At 37.2% G+C, this 19,862-nt stretch overlaps 1 protein-coding gene across 2 annotated transcripts in view; it reads left to right on the top strand.

Moving 5' to 3' along the window:
- Positions 1–19,862, top strand: part of fam110b (family with sequence similarity 110 member B) — a 51,422-nt gene that overhangs the window by 16,311 nt on the left and 15,249 nt on the right. For both annotated transcript variants that reach the window (XM_081374106.1, XM_081374107.1), the window contains exon 2: positions 14,367–14,457. The gene's annotated coding sequence lies outside the window, so the exon portion shown is untranslated. The remainder of the gene's footprint in view (positions 1–14,366; positions 14,458–19,862) is intronic.

Raw genomic sequence — 19,862 nt, 5'->3', positions numbered from 1 at the left:
GATATAAAAGACCAAACTCGCACCTTATTGGGGATGTAGGCTGTAGGCAACTATGTGCTCGATGGACTAAGATGAACGTAACGCGCAGTTTCATGCAGAGCGTTTCGTGATATAGCCTACTGCCACAAAATCAACACTTGATCAATACTAACACTTTCTCTTCTCTTTTCTCTCTCTCTCTCTCTCTCTCTACAGTATATATATATATATATATATATATATATATATATATATATATATATAAGCGTCTGCTAAATAAATGACTAAATGTAGCCTAATAAATGTAAAATTGCCTTGACATTGGACATTCGCACATTTAGGGACCGTCTCAAAAGTTGCATACAACATTGGCATACACGTTTCTAGCTTCAATAGCAAACTTTAATTTATTTGAATAAATATCACAAATCCAAAGGGTGCGCATTATGCCTGACACTACATGAACACTTACAGTTGGTTTTATGACTGTAAGTCGTTCTATTCAAATGCTATTGAAGTTAGAAACGTGTATACCAAAGTCGTATACACTTTAGAGACGGTCCCTAAATGTGCGAATGTCCAACGTCAAGCCAACTTTATGCCAGTCTATCACTGGGAAACGCTCAGCATTAACTTTGCGCGTTATTCTGAGTCAATCTGCTTGCCCCTGCGAGTTTGGTCTTTTATATCACTGTAATTAGTCCATTAAGCTACGTTAAGCGTTTTATATGTCCAACTGGGGAATCCTTAAGTATTGAGGGAAACCCTAATAGCCTGCATGCCACAATATAAAGTTAAGGCAACTAAACAACCAAGAGAAATATATGTCAGCCTCAAAAATGTAATATTGGATCTGTATATCCGCATCGGGGAATAACATTATAATCTTGTTCACGGTAGAGAAAGATGCTTGTAGGCTACACAGGGAAAGTAACCGTGAAGATACTGAATTTAACATAAAACCGCGGTCATAATAATCACAAATACTCTTACATTGGTGTTAAATGAGTTTTATGAATGAATGAATGGCTTGCTCTAACTGTTGCTCTGTCTTCGTCAACAACACGCGCTTTTGCACCTCCTGCTGGTGAGGACGACTAACAGCAGATGGAGAGTATCTCGGTAATCTACTGCTTTTCCTGCAGTTCCTTTGAATTTACTGTCGAATTTGAACCACTGAATTTGTGGAGGCGAATTTGCAAAGCGAAATAAAATGGACCGAAAATTGCCTGTTGAATATTATAGGTTGTATTTTTAAACAGTTTGAATATTTTGGAAGTGAAATATGAAAGGTGAATATGGATTATTGAATTTTTTATAATGAAAATGTGTTTGAAATGTTTTTAATTGAAATATTCACAGCTTAAATATTCAACCATGTTGAATTTCAGCCCATAAAAATGCAAGCCCTAAAAATACAATGCATTAAAATGCTAGCATGGTTAATGCAATGCCTATTTTTTTTTCAAGTAGTGCAATTCAACAGGCTTTTTATTTCAAAAACATTTGACATTATTTTACTTCCATAAACCCACACCAGACTTGGACAAAGAGTGGAGGTTTTGGCTGCCTAGCATGGTTGAGTTAGCCCACGCTGGTAGATGCTGTAACTACACCATCTGGACCCAAAAAACTTTTGTTTTCCACCGACAGCTATTTAAAAGTTGCCATGTGCACTGACGGTTTTCCAAGCACCATCTAAATGGTAAATATTTCATTATATTATAGTAGATGTTTTGAGTGACCAAATTGCTGCTATTCTTGTTACAACTTGGGAAAGAAGTGATTCATTGAGATGAATGGCAATGCTAACGGATGGCTGCAAAGGTATTGCTTATACTAGTCGTCTTTGGGGAGCTAAGCTCTCTCATCCAAACACTCTCCTTTTCACTGAAATCACAAAATAAAATATCAAATATGTGACATCTTTTTGTAAGTCGAGCAAGATTTTGGCTCATGATCTCTTGCACTTAAGGCATGAAGTATACATTGGCTCATGCTTAGGTGGCGGGACTGAGTCCCCCTAAGACTGTAGCCTTAAAGTGACCCAAGGATACTTTTATCCAGGTATTACAGACCTCCTTGGACTTAGCCACTGAATTAGACCCCCCTCTCTCCAAAATCCCTCCCCGTTAAGACATGTTAGCAAAACCATACAAAATGACTGTCAGGCACAGAGCTCCACATTCTTCTGATTGGCTAAACTACAGCAGTCAGATTTTTTTTTGATGTCAGTCTTTGATATGATGCTTTATGCACTGGTGCAATTTATTTATAACCTTTTTCCTTCCAGAATGTTTTTAGCAGCATAAAACATCAGTGTCAACATGGAATTATGTTACCAGGGCAACCCAGAATGCCTTATAACAGTGACTGGTGGTGACTTACTTACAGGTGTTCTGTGCGTCGTGACAATAATGAAACCATTTTGAAGGGATAGTTTACCCAAAAATGGAAATTCTGTTATTTTACTCACCCTCATGCCTTTCCAAACCTGAATAACTGTCTTTCTTTTTTTGGAAGGTATTTAACAGAAGGTATTTGAGAAATGTCATATTTTTTTCTCTCCCGATGCAATGCATATCAATTGTCCCCAATACTGTCTGGTTACCAACATTCTTTAAAACGTCTTCTTTTGTGCTCTGCAGAAGAAAGAAAGTCATGCAGGTTTGTAACAACTTGAGGGTGAGTTTATTGGCTGAACTGTCCCTTTAAACCATACTGTTGACAAAAATGTGACAAGAAAAAAATAACACAGCTAGATTGTTAATAATGCATCATCAGTGTTTTTGAAAATGAAAATTTTTAAAGAAATATGATAGTTTCATATAATCAAATGATAGTGAATAATGTCAGGCATTGCCGTTTGATGTTAATTAACTCACTCAAATGTACCTTATATGACATTAAACAGATTATGCACAACATAAACATAATTTTTAAAACTTGGATCTGCACAAAAAGAAGCAAATGAACAAGTGCTAGTCAAAATGTGCAACTCTTGTCGTGAATGCGCTCCTCTGTAACAACATGGTAAAAGCATGGACAACTAAACAAAGAATTCAAAACAATCTATTACAATAGTGTTCTCATTATAATGTTATGTATATGACAGATTTGTGCTGCACATTTTGCACTTAACTGGAAATTCATTATCAAAGTGATTCCAGGGACAGTTTCACTTCAGTTCTTCGTTCTGGTCCGCATGCCAACGCTATGTGGACCTCAAGTTACAGCCCACAGTTGCGCCATAACCAATCAGAAATTATTTTTTTTTGAAGTCACACGAAAAAATTATTCATGAGTGGTCATCACTGTCTGTTGAGCATAAGTACTCATGCCAATTCCTACCAGTGACTTGCAGCAACAAAGTTGGAGATGGTGTAAACTGGGCTGAAGGAGTCGGTGCACTTGCTCCATGAGGTCATGGAAGAGGCTATATCTGACACCGCGGTTCATGTTTATTGTTCCTGCCATGGATTTTTAATTGGACAGAGCTGAGTATTCATTGTGTTTTCCATGACAGCGGTTTGCTCAACTGTGTTCCTCCACATTCAGGGAAGAGTGTGGTGTTGTGCTGAATGCTCTAGTTTTTGAGTAAGAAGGCATATTGAAGTTAAGGTTATGATGATGACTGTGGTTTTAGTGAATAGACTGGATGAGGTCTGAATCCACAGCGCCTTTATCCAGCCGGTCCACTTATTAAAAGAACAGCAGTATCAGGTTATCTTCGAAAGATTTAGTTTATGAAAATTTAATATGGCTGATACACGGCACCGGCCTCAGTCCTGCCGCTGCTGTCCGCCGACACAAGCAGCTGGTTGAGGGACTGTAATTAGATTAGAGAGAGGAGTGGGTGGCAATGGTCAGACGAGTGTGTGTGTGTGTGTGTGTGTGTGTGTGTGTGTGTTTGTCTGCTGGTGTCACAATCACGCACACGGCTGATGTCACGACTGGCTGGCTGTAATCCGGCACCCTGAGTTGTGCGGCCCATTCTGCTGATGCTTCGATGGTGTGTGATACATTACTCTTGCCCTCCTTTATCAGTTTTTGTCTTTCATTCGATGCATCTCGTTGTGTTTGGGTAATTGCTTTGCATTTATTATTTTCTATGAGCAAACACAAGCTGAGGAGAGATCATTTAATTCATGACTAGGGCCAAATGGAATCAGCAGACTTTTTTTTCACACTTTCACACTTTGCATTTTTCACATTTTTTCATTTTTTTTTCCCCAATACTCCTTGATACTGATTAATTTTGTATGATATAAGGTGAATTAGTGTTTGTATCATGTACTCTCACATTCTTGTTCTTTCTAACCTGTCATATTATGTTATATTTGCATTTACTTTTTCATTCTTGTCAGGGCTTAGCAAAAAGCCAAAAATATTATTTTTAATGATATTTATATGTATCATGGTGCTGTAGCATGGAGCTGATGTGGACAAAAAAAAATTGATTTACATAGATAAAAAGGTTTATTATAGCCATTTATTATTTTATACCAAAGGCATCATATTGAAATAAATAATTATAACATGCATGTCAATAAAAACATTTGTTTCTATACTACAAAATTATTTGAAATACCATAGCATAGTTTCTTGCACTTTAATGTTCATGGAATGCATTCATTTTCACACAGAATAAATAAAATAAACATTTAGAATTGATTTTATGAAAGGATTGACCAAAGACTGCCTAAATGTTGGATGTATTTCAAGATCGATCAGCTCATCCCTATTTTTAATGTCATCTGATAATTCATGTGTATAAGTAGGCTATATCAGATAATTTTCTCTTTTCTTTATTTTTTTAACCTGTCATATTGTTGTCATTTCAGTGGGTGTTTGTGTTTCTCTCTCTCTCTCCCTTTTGATATGTTATGAGACATTTTGGGTAGCTGAGAGGGCGAAGCAGGGATCGGGAACACGCTGAAGAGTTATTTTTAAAACTGCCAGGCAAAAATTGCTCTGAGTACAATTTCAATGCACTTAATTCCCATTATTTTACCCAGCATTCCTCAGTAATGATGGCGTAAAGCATGATGAAATACTGATTAGCTGGTTTATATGATGCATGACTTTTGTTTCTAGTAAACAGAGACCTAAGTGCCATTATTCATAAGAGGATGTTATCCATCACCCAAAATATCTTTCAGTGAGTTCTTGAAATCAGCCTGAATGGGCAAACACACTGAGGATTATACAGGCACACGTGTCTCAGCGTGCACACGTCGCTGTTGCATCCGGATTGTTTTGTTTCCGTCGAGTCTCCAGCTGGTTTTCACGTGGCATGGCTATTTGATATTCCATCCATCATTGATTTATCACAGCTTTACATAATACCGGCACTGTGTATGCTAATACTTCATCAAAAATGAAAAACATTTTACAAGCTTAATGTTCTCTTTGAAATCTGAGATACAGAATATTTTTTTTTACTGTTTTTTAGCTCTTTTTCACTTTGCACAGGACTCAGCAAAAATGACTACTATTATTATTATGATTATTATAGCTCAGCAAAAAAGTATTATTATTGTTATTATTATATTTATCATGGTACTATAGCATATTAACATAAACATACTAAAACTAAAGTATTGTAACAAACATTTAATGAAAAATGTAATGTAATGTATTTTCTTCTGCCATATTTAAAGGTACACTATGTAAATTTTCGCCCTCTAGTGGTTTAAAAACAAAACTACATGTATTTTGCGGAAGAACATTGTTTTGGTTGCACTTCAGCTCTGTGACTGTGTGGATGAATATGGTTCTTTCCTCATAACTAAAAGAGAGAGAGAGAGAGAGATTAGCTTACTGCTCATAAAACATTCACTATCAGGCTTAAGAGGTATAATCAGTTTAGATGGAAAGGATCTCAAGCTGAAACGTTACTGTAGCTATAGAGCTGGTAAGTCCCGCCCCTTCCGCAAAACCCCGCTGGACCTCAAAGTTGAAAAACCGTCAATGCAAGTGAATGGGAGAAAATAATTATTTTCTGGTCCCGTTTGAATTGTGCCATGAATGTGAACATATGTTGTCTGTGAATTTTTTATATAACTTTTCATGTTACGAGTTTGACAGTATATGGTATGATTCTTCAGCTAGCAGTTGTGGAAAAGACATAACGAGAAAGACTACATGTCGCCTATGTGACGTCACCCCATAAAGTTGACTTACCCGTGGTTTTCACCAACTTCAACGATTTTGTCCTCTCCCTGAAAGAAGGCGATGAAGTGCACCAAAGACACAGCCATGTTTAGCGGGATCCGTGAGCTAGTGTCCGTGTGCGAGTGGTGGTGACGTTTCAAACGCGTCGAGAGTTGTAGTCCACAAAGTGCTCTCACACAAAGTCTAACCGTATCAAACTTCTACCCGCTAAATTGTATCATTCTTTACAAGAAAAGTTATATAAAAAATTCACAGACAACATATGTTCACATTCATGGCACAATTCAAACGGGACCAGAAAATAATTATTTTCTCCCATTCACTTGCATTGACGGTTTTTCAACTTTGAGGTCCAGCGGGGTTTTGCGGAAGGGGCGGGACTTACTAGCTCTATACCCATTAATAGACATGGTACTTCCTTGAAAATAAATTCCAGGACAATGAATAATTAAATGACCCTTCACAATAGATAATGCTTTACAACGAACTCCGTTAGAGAGCTACATATGGCAATTTATCTGTTCAATACAATACCTGTTGAGTAATAAAGGATATTAAAAAAAGTATTGACCAAAGACTGCCTAAATGTCGAATGTATACATATTTTAAGATCGATCCGCTCATCCCTATTTCATGTCATCTGATAATTCAGCTTTAGGATAAAATACTATACCTATACTTTTAAAAAAATAAAATACTATGGCTGCACGATTAATCGCAATTTACATGTAATCGCATTTAAACCGTTTTGGCTTATCGCGATTATGAAATCGCAAAGGCTGCGATTTTTATTTATTTTTTTTTTTATGCGCAGCTTGTCATTGATGTACGGCTCTGTAAACGCTGCTCCATCTGAAAGCACTGTGAGTTTGAGTCACTTATAGCGTGCATTTGAAAAGCAACACGCGTCAAACATCTTTCCAAACAACATTTAATAACATGCTTCTACTCCAAACTCACTTCATAACGACAGTTGAGCATCCCTCTGTGAGATGATGTGGCTTCTTACGCAGTCGTGTGGTTATTAGTCATGTTTAATCAAAGCGTTTCAATCTTCTGTTTATTCAGCTGTATTTCCTGTAATGATGTACGTTATCGTACTTCTGCGGCGGGGCATATTTGGTGTGTGTGCGTAAGAGCACCCTCTGGTGTTCAGATGTAGCAGCATTTACTACCGATCAACCGTGCTGCACTGACAAGCTGCGCATAAAATAATCGCATTATTCGCAATAAAAGTGGGTGATTCCCCAGAGGTTAAAGATTTAGCTGCTCCATGTCAACCTTTCTCGCTCGCACACCATACGCGTCAAAACAGCCTGAGCAACTTTTCTCTATTTACGGATATGACTAGAAACGCACAGGCGAGTGATGCATGTACGCAATTTCCTGTAACAACCATCCCATCAGGCCTAATACTATAAACACCTATAATAGGCGTATAGTAGTACCATAGTGAATCAGGTTAAGACAAAAACACATTTTGGAAGATTGATGATGTATTGACTCATTATTTGAATTGTGTTGATATTGAACAAAAAGTGTTACATTGTGTACCTTTAATATATATGGTACAAATATTTTTTTACATTATTTAATTTTTTGTGTGTGTGGTGGGAATAGACTGGGCAAACAGACATTTTTTTTGAGCCCTTCCTGGATTTACCTTTAGACTTCTGTCTTTTGACAAATCTGAAAAAGGTTTTTTTTGCAGGGGTGACACGGATGGTGTTAGGTTCTTTTTTCTGAGTTACTGGAGCATTGAACAGCCCTTTAGCTGAGTTTACTATGGAAAAGCTTGTGCTGTAGTCTGTGCCCTTGGCCTGTGCATGAGAGATGAGTTAGGCCGGCTGAGCCTTGACGAAAACTTTAGAGATCGTGAGGCAGCAGACGGGCACTGCAGCGATCCTTACTCAGCACAATGTCCTCTCTCTGTCTCTCCTCCCACCCTTACATTTCCAACGTCTGCTGCTGTTCTGATCCTTCCCCATACTCCTGTGTCCAACCTAATAATGAGGAGACTGCATATCCTCGTTCTCTGTCTATTCGGACGGGACTAGTTTAACATGGAGAGGTGGGGTAAAGTAATTATTACCAGAGCTTCTCTGTGATTTTAGTCCCGTCCGAATGTGCCATTTCAGTAATGATTACGGACAATAGCCCTATTCGGACGGGACTAGTTTAACATGGAGAGGAGGGGTAAAGTAATTATTACCAGGGCTTCTCTGTGATTTTAGTCCCGTCCGAATGTGCCATCTCAGTAATCATTACAGACAATGTCAGTAAAGATTACGGCGACTTTTACCTTCGATAAAAAGGTCCGGAAAAATGACCTCAGGTAAAACTAATCCCGTGTGAATAGACCCGCTGTAAATATGTATGTAAATAATTCGTCATTTCCTGTTTAAAAGTAGTTTTTCGCGGTTTTTCCAAGTATGGAGACACTTGAAAAAGCATTCAGTTGCGTTCTAGACGCTGGGACAAGTCTGTGGCAAAACACAAATGTTTTCATATTCCATTCAGATCAGAAAGATCGAAAGCACTTGTTAGAGCCACGAAACATCTTTTAGCGTTAGGTAAGTGCCTTTTACCTACACAATCCAATCTGAAGTTAATTAATACAATGTTCGACCGGACATAAATGTTTTATATATATAAATATAGGTTGTTTGTGCACGTGATATCAGGAAGCAGCATAATACACACATGACGACAGGAGGGTGACGACGATGCGCAAATCGAGTTACCCCTCCCACTTCTGCTAATTTTACTGAGATATCTTATCCATTACTATTACAGACTACCTGTGGTAAAATTACATTACTCCATCTACCCTTGTAAAGTTAATCCAGTCCGAATAGGGCGTAAAACAAACAGCGGCTTACCTCAAATTCCTTCACTGCCCTACTGACGTTCTCATGTCAGTCTGATAGGGTTTTGTATTGATGCCATTCATGATTTTGATGGATAAGATAACGTTGTATCTTCACAAATTTACAGATGTGCAATGACACAAACACTGAAAAGGGCTCAACACATATACACGGGACGCTACCATTCAAACATTTAAAGATTTTTAAAAATGTTTTTGAGGAAAGTCTCTGATGCTCAAGGCTGCATTTATTTGATCAACAATACACTAAAATGTGATATCGTGAAATATTAATACAATTCAGAATAACTGATTTTCCATTTTAATATATTTTAAAATGTAATTTATTCTTATGATGGCAAAGCTGAAATTTCAGCATCATTACTTCAGTACAAAAACATATATTTTTAAATGAAAATGATGAAAATACAGTTTTTCCAAATTCGCCCGTCATTGGCGTAAAGGTATGTTAGAAAGTACATTTTCGACCTTGTGTGCCAGAAGCGTGTGTGTTTGTATGTATGCCGTTGCCTCCCTCTCAGTATGAGCTCTCATTAAGCTGTTCTGGGTGCCGGCCCATAGCTTGGCCTCTTTCTCAAAGCGGACCTGCTATGGAAGGATGTTTTAATGAAGAAACGCTCCTTGTTTTCAGCTTTTAACATACTTACAACAATCTTATTCATCTCCCTCCTCAAAGGAGGCCAGCCTCTCCCACACTGGCCTTGTTGGTAAACAAAAGATCCTGTGCAAAAAGCCACCACACCTCCAACCCGTTTGTCCCCATCGGGGCCTGTTTCCTCAAAATAAACCTCAGTGTGTGGCAATGCGTATGTTCTTTTAGTGGCTTGGGACTGTCCAGCTTTCCTGCAGGAGCGCTTGAATTAAAGAGAGTCTCTGTAAGTTTGTAGTATTCCTTTTTCCCAACCATCAGATGTCCCAAGCGAAGCAGGTATGGATTCCATATGAATTGCTGAATGGTTCCTTTTATGTTTTCACTGTGCAGCTGGATGGACCTTTTTGTTTCCTTGTTGAAGTTACAACAGCCTCTGCAAGGTGGAGCTTCTGATTGGCCCTCCAGCTCCATTCAAACCATAACTTCCTCTCCTTTAGTGAAAGATCTCGTCCGACGTTCTCTGTATGTCTCAGCTTCTAGATCTGTACACTGTAAAAAATTATATGATCAATAAGTTATGACAACACATGTTTTTACATCATTTTAATGCAATTCTTTTTTTCTTTTTTTTTTTTGAAGTTTAATATAATTTAAGTTGACGACTTAAACATCTAAGTTGATTGTACTTATAAATTTAAGGAAGCACCTTTTTTATGTCAGTGTAGATCAGTGGTTTTCAACTGGCATAGGTCACAGCCTAAAAATGAGTTTCAGGTTCTGGTATGGACAACAGTGATAAAATATTGATAAATGCAAATAATATTTTATTTTTATTAATATTTTTCTTTAAGATAAGAATATAATATTTTTTAAAAGAGAGGATAGTATCTAGAGGGGACAAAAGTAAAATGGTATTATTTACATTTAGAATTTTTTTTTGTAAATATAACTAACAATATTATCATTCATAATTATCTGATAGCGAATTAAACGGGATTAAATAGGAGAAACTGCTTCCCATATTTTGTTGTTGTTGAAATTAAGCTTAAGTATGAAATTCATTTATTATTATTATTATTGAAGTATTTTGTGAATATAATTTTGTATTAAGTTTTTAGTTTTGTTCTTTGACACGATAAACAATACTGTATTGGGTCGCCACATGATATCCAGAAGTAAAATCTGGGTTATGAAGCAAAACCATTTGCCAGCCACTGATGTGAAGTCTCCCTGGTGTAGCATGTTTTCTCATTAAAACTGGATGTTTGAGAGAGACTGATGCTGCTGCTGCTGGTGGCAGAAAGGCATGATGGGAGTGCCATCAAAGACAAGCAGCATCCAAGGTGAAGAGTTTGTGTGTGCATGAAAGAGACACACTGAACATAAATAGCACTTGCATTCAACAGTATAATGTATTCTTGTGTCTGGCTGATGAGCGCTTCACGGAGCTGTTTTTTAATGTCTAGAGTTTTAGTTTCCACTGACGTCTACAGATCGTCTGTAGTTTCAGGGATGTTACTACGATCGTTTGTTACATCTTTGTTCATGTTTCGCAGCATTTCATTCTCTGTTGTTCTTTAGTTTCATGCTGAAGTGGAATAGTAAGTGAGTGTTGTAAGTTAAGTTGACACTGTTGGCTGTAGATTTGGGAACTGACTCACCCACATGCTGTTGTATGTGATTCATGGCTCGGGACTTGTTTGTAATGATAATGCAGGCTTTGGTGTTTGCTCACAGATAAATGAAGCTGTGAAAGTCGGCGGTTGGCTCTGTGAAGAGTGCCGTCTGCACGGAATGCCAAATGACCACGTGAAAAGCGAAGGCTGTCTCTGTGCTTGAGTAGTAAACCAGCTCTCAGCGGGATTTATGTTCTGCTACTAGAAGTTTCTAAAACATGGTCACCCCTGACCCTAGAATGCACGACTAGTAAAAAACTATATGAATGCATAAATAGGGTCAAAGTGACCCCTGCTAGATTTGCTGGTTTTCTTCAATTTAGAAGTGAAGGCATCCTTTTTTTTTTTTTCTTTTTTTTCAGTGAAATTACCAAAGTCAGCAACACAGTCATCTTTTCTTCCATTTTGTGACGTATATCCGAATAAAACTTTTCAAATGAGGAAAAAATTTAGGGCAGGACTTGAATTTGTCCATTGGGAATTGATTGGAGTTGTTAGATCATTGGTGCTTGCTAATTTAAATTTTTAAAAATAATGATGTGTGCATGGATAAATTAATTATAATAAGCACTGCAATAAAATGAGAATTGTCCATTTGATTCCATGGTGACTTAAAATGTTTCAGTAATGCTAATTTCTAGTTCCCATATACATACAATAAAAAAATACTTATTTATTTATTTAAAAAACATATTATTAATAAGAATAATTATTAATGATTTTTATTATTATACATATTGAAATAAAATCAATAAATAAAATATTATATTTTATTCAATTATTTAAATAAACATTTTACTCATATTCATTTATTTCAATATCAGTTGTTTTCTAGAGCAAAAAAAAAAAAAACATCTGATAAAAAAAAATCTCATTCCACCAAAGCAACCCATATGGATATGTTGGTTATGTCTGGACACACAAATATTATTTGATCACTTGCAATTAATAGTGTGGACAATCTGCCTAAAAAAATCGGATTGGCCTGCAGTCTGAACAGCCTTGTTTGTTTGTTTACCAACTTCTGACTTATTTCTACTGAGAAATGGGCATTGTAGTTGTAGTCGCTAAATATTAGCATGGTTATTATTATCATCACTGTCATACAACAACCAGGTGCACTTCCTCCCGCAGTGCCAGTAGATGTCTTGCATCGTACATCTAGTGAGACACCCAGTCCTGTCATGCGTCTGGATCTGGACCAGTGAATGTCTGATGTGAAAGGAAAGGCAAATCCACCATCTTACTCCCAGGAAATTCCTAGACCCATTGGTTATAGGCCTACTCTTAATTGTTTTTGTACGCTTCTCAATGTAGATACCTTTGGGTTCAGTTGATGTCTCAGTGGTATAGGCAAGGCAAGGCAAGTTTATTTATATAGCACATTTCATACTCTATGGCAATTCAAAGTCTTCTTTACAGAAAGGAATTAAAATAATCACAAAATAAAAGCAAGGAAAATTAAACCAGTTATAAAAGAAATTAAAAGAGATATATGAAACATTTATAAAATGAATTAAAAGAGTAAAAAGATGATGCATAGATTGAGAAACTTCTCATCTGGCAAAACACCGGTGTATCATATTTTTCACAACTCCCAGTTTTACACTGAGATTTTCCCATGGTGATTACACTGTGACTGTGGCGTTCTTTCGGCAGTCTGCTATAGTATAGTTTGCTCAAAGTGCGTGCAATGTGAGGAGGATCCAGCTGACTAAATGGGTGTTTTGTTCCTTCATATCATTAATCACAGCATTAACTGCGTTGAATTCTCTTGGGATGGATGACATAATGAATATGCCGGTTTGATATCTCATCTGTGTGTCTTGATTAGTCTGAGGAAAGAATTTTTTTTTTGGAAAATGTCAACAAAATGGATCGATAATGAGGTGATTCTGTATTTCTAGTTTTGCTGTCAGGTTGTGTTCTCTGACTGAGGTGATAATGTGGTTACTGCTTCATTAAAGTGCTAAGCCCCGAGCAGCGAGTTTGTACCGGGATTTTCTCATTACTTAGATGTCCATGTCTGGTGGAACTTCCCCATAAAATGATAAACTGTAGCCATGCAAGCCTGCGAAGCTCCAACATCTGCTGCTTTCTGTAGTGTCATGATGATTCATTAACACAGTAAAAGGGAACATGCAAACACTCATCATCCACTCTCTGTATTTATGCGGCTCACTTATGTCCTTACAATCGCAGTCTTAGCTGTCTCGAAATAAGAGATCGGAATCCAGGCTGCGCTGCTCAACATCGCCAGGTTTAAAATGGTCTTTAACCCCTTATAACACTCATTTGGTCATCTTTGAAAAACTTTTTATAGAGCATTTTTAAAATCAACCTTGGTTGACCAAAGTGCTGTACATGAAAGTAAAAGGAATAATAAGAGCAAGAAATACATAAAAGTTACAGAAGATTAAAAGCACAAGAAAAAAGATGAGTTAACATGGATTTAAATGGGCCCTTAATCTAATATATTAAAAAGTAATATTTAATATGATTAAATATTAGGCTACTTGTAAATATTATTATTTATTAACATATAATATGATATGATATATATAATATGATTTGATATAAAAAAAAAAATTATAATTTATTCATATTATTTAGTGCTAATTAATATTGTATATTATTAATATAAAAAAATATTATTTTAAATAATACTAATTTGGGTAACAAGGTTAGAATGAAGACACTGTCAACAGTAATATTTGTCAAAATTCTGGAAATGTAATTAACTGATTGACTTTTTTTTCCCGCCATGCTATAGAAATTGTTCTAACTTCTAATGTATTTTTCTTTACTTTTTATTATATATAGTTTGGTTTCTACACAATTTCTTACACAACTCCTGGTTCTCATTCCTTAGTATTCCTATTTGTATTATTTAAGGTGTACATGTCACACAAAAAATCCCTCACCCTGGTTCTTTACCATTGTTATTATGCAACAACTTTTTGCATTGCTTTCTCATTATCAGAAAAACATTGAGTTTACTGTTCACTGATTTGTGATGGCAGCATCTTACCTGCTGTTTTCTCTTGCCTAGACGTCACCCCCACTGATAACCTGCAGCATCTGGAGGACAAGAGCGGCTCGGACAGCAGCTCGGAGCCTGTTAAAACCTGAGCCACGCAGAGGTTGGTTACTTCATCTTTCATCTTCTTAAATGAAGCCCTTCCATCCAGTATAACTTATAGACTACTAGTTAGTTGTAAAAACTATACTTTGAACAACACTAGCCAACCAATTGTCTATACACCAACAAACATTTCATATGATATCTGCAGTGCTGGGGGCAGAGAGTCTGTTTGCATTCCCAGGTCCTGCTAATGTGTTGTGTTTGTTGTTGTGTGCGTTAGCAGATGTTCCTTCACAGAAACACAAGAGGTACCTGAGGGAGCAGCTTTTAGTGCAGGAAAAGTTTTTCTCATGTCATTTCCTCTTAAGCGAATGGGTTGTACAAGCTGACACATTCCCTTTGATCATTAGTGCGTAAAGTGCGTAACTCAGTATGTTCATCTGGGTAAAGGCAATGATGAAATCAATGTGTTCCAGAATCCAGACTCACTAACAAGCCGGTAAAATGTAATCGCGTGATGTTTGGAATGGAATGCCATTTTTCCCATTGTCCACAATCTGTTAACACAATTGATGAAAAAGAGAATGAGAATTTGGGTGCTTGAGTCAAGTCATCTGTGGTGTGTCTAATTCTCAGCAGTTTGTTTATTATAATTAACCTGAGAAGATAATCTTTTCAGACCGACTGCCTTACAAAACATGTCTGAAACGGTCTCCACCTACAGTCATGTTAGGAACAGCTGCCCAAGACTGCTAATCCATCACATTCAGTCACACTGGACATTTGTGAAACAATACTTCATTTTTGTTTTGTTTGGTTTTCTTTTGTGTTTTGATTAAATTATGTGTAATTGCAGACTGATGTAGTTTGAAAAATATGGAAGCAGATCAGTCTCAATATTAATTGATCGGTTCATTTCTGTGTGTTTACTGAAGTTCGAGATCAGTTGAAGCAATAGTTTATTAACTGCTGTTTAGTCCACGTGTGAACATAAACATTTATTTTTAGTACTGGGGCCCGTTCTTCGTACGTCGCTAACTCAGTTAGCTGGATTTGATTGTTGGGGATTTGGCATGATCTTGGATTGTTTGGTTCTTCGACGCTCATCCTGGACTTGCTGTCATAGCAACAGGTGCGCAATCTTAAACCTGCTCGGGAGCAGGCTTATTTCATGTTAACAGGATTAGACTGCGGCTTCATAAGCGGAGCTGATACGGGAAGTCCAGCGCAGCGCGATAGTGCACTCTCCGAGATATATATTTTTTCTCGGGACTCGTGAGATTGTTGTTTACATTATTAATTTGTTGGAAAAGCACATTTATTTTCGACTTGTCGGAGTCGGGCTTTAACTAGGCTACAGCACAAACTGTTTGCATTGCCCTAAGATTATTTGCGAGTGGCTTTCCTTTACACTATTGGAGATGCGGAGAACTTGATGGAAAGTGCTGTCTGTCGTGTCATTCGGAGTTTACCTGGCGCTTTTAGGTTTAAGAAACAGTTTTAGGTTTTTTTTTTTTTGTGGAATTTCCAAGCCACTTAAGACCCAATGTTGTAAAGCATTTTTTTTTAAAGCATTTTTTTTTTTTTTAGGCTATCATAATTTTTTATGAAGATCATGCAATCATGACCATGGTCCATGCCGATTACAGTATGTCACTCAGGCTTCACTAACGTGATTGGTAGACTATAGGCTATAGACTGCCATCAAGACCTCAATAAGGGGATTATGTGAACAGAAAGAGGGTTCACAATGTAAATGTGCAGCCCAGTTACTATTGTGATTCTTAATATTCCAGATTAGTAATATTATATAAAAACAAAGAAAGAAGGCAGTTGACTAAAATCTTCCATATCACAAATGTGAAAGCAAAATGGCCAGGGTCTGTGCATGACTTAAGCATTTTCAGAGATTCACATTTATGCACATTATTTGAAAGTGGTAAGAAAAGTTACACAATTTAATATATCAAGCTCACTGTATTACATACACTTATGCTGATCCTAACAGAACTGCATTTTTTCATAGGTGATTATGACATGTTCCTGCCTGCAGACAGGTGTTTTATGACCCCATTGACCCAAACCAGCAGTTACAATGCAGCTCTAGCCAGGACAAGGGCACACAATGAAATGAACTTTGGCTAACTAAAGGGAAGATGTCAGTGTCTGAAAAGTCTGAGGGTTGCACACCTGACAGGGCCTGTGACATGTTGCATGTGCCATATTACACAACATTGCCAAAAAAACACACTTTTCATTACATGTTTAATAAAATACAAATATGCTTAGTTCCTTGAGTTTTATTTCAGTTGTTCTTTGTAAAGAAAAGCCAGTGGTCAAGTGCCTGCAACAAGTGATATTAGACACATGCCTCATGCAACAAATAAAAAGGAAAAGTTGGCTATACACTGCCCACCTGTAGCAGGCCTGCCTATGTCTCCTCTGTCTGTGCAGACTCTTCTGTAGGCCTTTCTGTAGATGTGGAATCCTGCAACTTATATTGCAGCCATAAAGCATACAAGTATATATTAAGTAAAGTTATTTATGCGCTTGCAGGTAGGCTAGTTCCTCCATATGACAGTTATCTGAGAAGGTTTATTCACTGTCTAGTGCAATGGAAACAAATGGACATTATAAAGTCTTATACTTTATTTATTTTGGAAAGTTAGAAAATGTCCACTTACTGCACATATTTCAGCCACCACTTTCTTGGGAACAGATACAAGTGTTAATATTTTTACATTAACATAACATAGGCCTAAGTTTATCAGTTTTCACTTTCACAAGTCAAAGCAATTCATCATTCAAGATTTAACAGTTGAAATGACTATACGGCCTTAATTTAATGCAGCAAAAATTATTTTACAGTGTAGGCTACTAAGATCTTTTCTTTTCTCAGCCTTTTTCTTGGTTGCTTTTATAATCTGACAACCATTTATTTAACAGTGCCTTTTATAAAAGAGACTATATAACAAAAAATACCATTATGTAGAATATTTTTGTACTTCACTTTTATTTGTTCCCATGTTCTAGTGTGGTGACTCTGACATTACAATGCACAAAGTAATTATGCAATTATTAAAATACAAAAATATAGGCTAATAAGTGATAAAAACATCTAACATGGCCACTTCTAACGGATTTAAATTGTCTGCTACTTTTTGCCAGCCCTCTCTCCTGGCTTTTGCAGACTTTGAGGTGTTCCCTGGCGTTTTAATTAAACATTAAAATTCCGAATAAACTTTGACTATTAGTTCTTGCTCTGCTAAGGAGAAAAACTGAGCGCGCTCTTTGGCCACGCCCACGCTGAGCAGCCAATAGCAGCGTTGCTGATCAATGTTTCTACTATCGATACATATCCCCTTTTAACCAGCGCATGAACGCGCAATTATCTCAGATGACTCAAACCAGCTATACTAATCATATCCGGCAAGTGTGTTCGAAGAACCGAGTTAGCCAGATCATGATTAGCACAATGATATCATCTTGGATGTCTCATTTGATCTCGGATGTTTTAAGCAACGTACGAAGAACAGGCCCCTGGTGGATTTTCATGTCCTGTCACACATTCAACTGATGATGATGATAATGTAATGACGTTCATACACAGGATACATCTATGTTTTGTTTTAAGCTGCATGTATTATGTAGTTTTATTGTTTCAGATTTCCGAGACAGATGATGTATGAAGTTGCAGACAACCAGTTCTGTGATCTTACCATTCCTACTGTAAATCTTTGAAAACAGTCATGTCAAGTCAAGTCATCTTCATTTATATAGCGCTTTTAACAATGTAGATTGTCTCAAAGCAGCTTTACAGAGATAAGCGTATAATTTAAGGTAACAGAGATTGTTTCGGCTTTACAGCAGAGTTAAGTTATTTCCATCTAAAGTTAGTTTTAATTGATTTGGTTCCGTTGCAATGATCATTTGTTATTAAATTAGGGGCCGCTAAGACGACACCATTCTCTCTACACAGACTTTAAACGCGAACCTGTGAGAAACGCTGATGGCGGTCACATGCGCATTTAGAATGGGTTCTATAGTTATGTGCGTTAGAATATACGCAGGTTTGGAATTCCCTACAGACCAAGCCTAAACAAAATACTTGTCTTTCCTTATAAATTTGATAAGGAATTTTATTTTATTTGTTGCTTTGGGGTAGGACCGCAAGACGAATTTTCCCGACAACGCCTTATCTGTAGAGTGGTAGTGGGATCCTCCATAGGGAGAGACTAGTTGGCACTTCAGCACTGCGTTGTCATCGGTCCAGGTGAAGGTCCTTCGTCAGATCTGGATACGGCCTGGATCCGGCAGGCTGCAGGAAAAACCTTGGGATAAACACAGACACTAAAATTAGCGTAGATGCCATTCTTCTCGTGATGTAACGAGTACATCAGGATTTTTGGGAAGTGTTCCCGGTTCCGGCTGACCTAATCTATGCAGCATAGCATTAAATTATAGAAGTCTATAATGTATTATGTGAAAGCTAGGTCAAAGAGATGTGTCTTTAATCTGGCTTTGAACTGACAGAGTGTGTCTGCTTCCCGGACAATGGTAGGAAGACTGTTCCAGAGTTTTGGTGCTAAATAGGAGAAGGATCTACCGCCAGCAGTCAATTTTGATATTCTAGGTATAATCAACTGGCCGGAATTTTGAGATCGTAATAGACGTGACGGACTATAATGCGTTAAGAGCTCGCTCAAGTACTGCGGAGCTAAACCATTCAGTGCTTTGTAAGTAATCAGCAATATTTTAAAATTTATGCGATGTTTAATAGGGAGCCAGTGCAGTTTTGACAGAACCGGGCTAATATGGTCATACTTCCTGGTTCTGGTAAGAACTCGAGCTGCTGCGTTTTGGACCAGCTGTAGTTTGTTTATTAAGCGTGCAGGGCAACCACCCAGTAGAGCATTACAATAATCTAGCCTTGAGGTCATGAACGCATGAACTAATTGTTCCGCATTTGTCAATGAGAGCATATGACGTAATTTAGATATATTTTTAAGATGGAAAAATGCAGTTTTACAGATACTAGACACGTGACTTTCAAATGAAAGATTGGTATCAAAGAGCACACCCAGGTTCCTAACCGACGACGAAGACTTAACAGAGCAGCCATCAAGTGTTAGACAGTATTCTAGATTATTACGTGAGGAAGTTTTTTGTCCAATAATTAGAAACTCTGTTTTTTCAGAATTTAGAAGTAGGAAATTACAAGTCATCCAATTTTTTATATCCGCTATGCATTCCGTTAATTTTGTGAATTGATAAGTTTCGTTAGGTTTTGAAGAAATATAGAGCTGAGTATCGTCAGCATAACAGTGAAAGCTAATTCCATGTTTCCTAATGATATCTCCTAAGGGTAGCATGTACAGAGTGAACAGCAGCGGTCCTAATACTGAGCCTTGTGGTACGCCATACTTAACCTGTGATCGATGAGACATCTCATCATTTACTGCT

Source organism: Scardinius erythrophthalmus (genome assembly GCF_964197995.2).
Source record: "Scardinius erythrophthalmus genome assembly, chromosome: 9".
Classification (NCBI taxonomy): domain Eukaryota; kingdom Metazoa; phylum Chordata; class Actinopteri; order Cypriniformes; family Leuciscidae; genus Scardinius; species Scardinius erythrophthalmus.
Note: the sequence above shows the minus strand (reverse complement) of the source record. Positions and strands in the feature narration are given on the sequence as shown.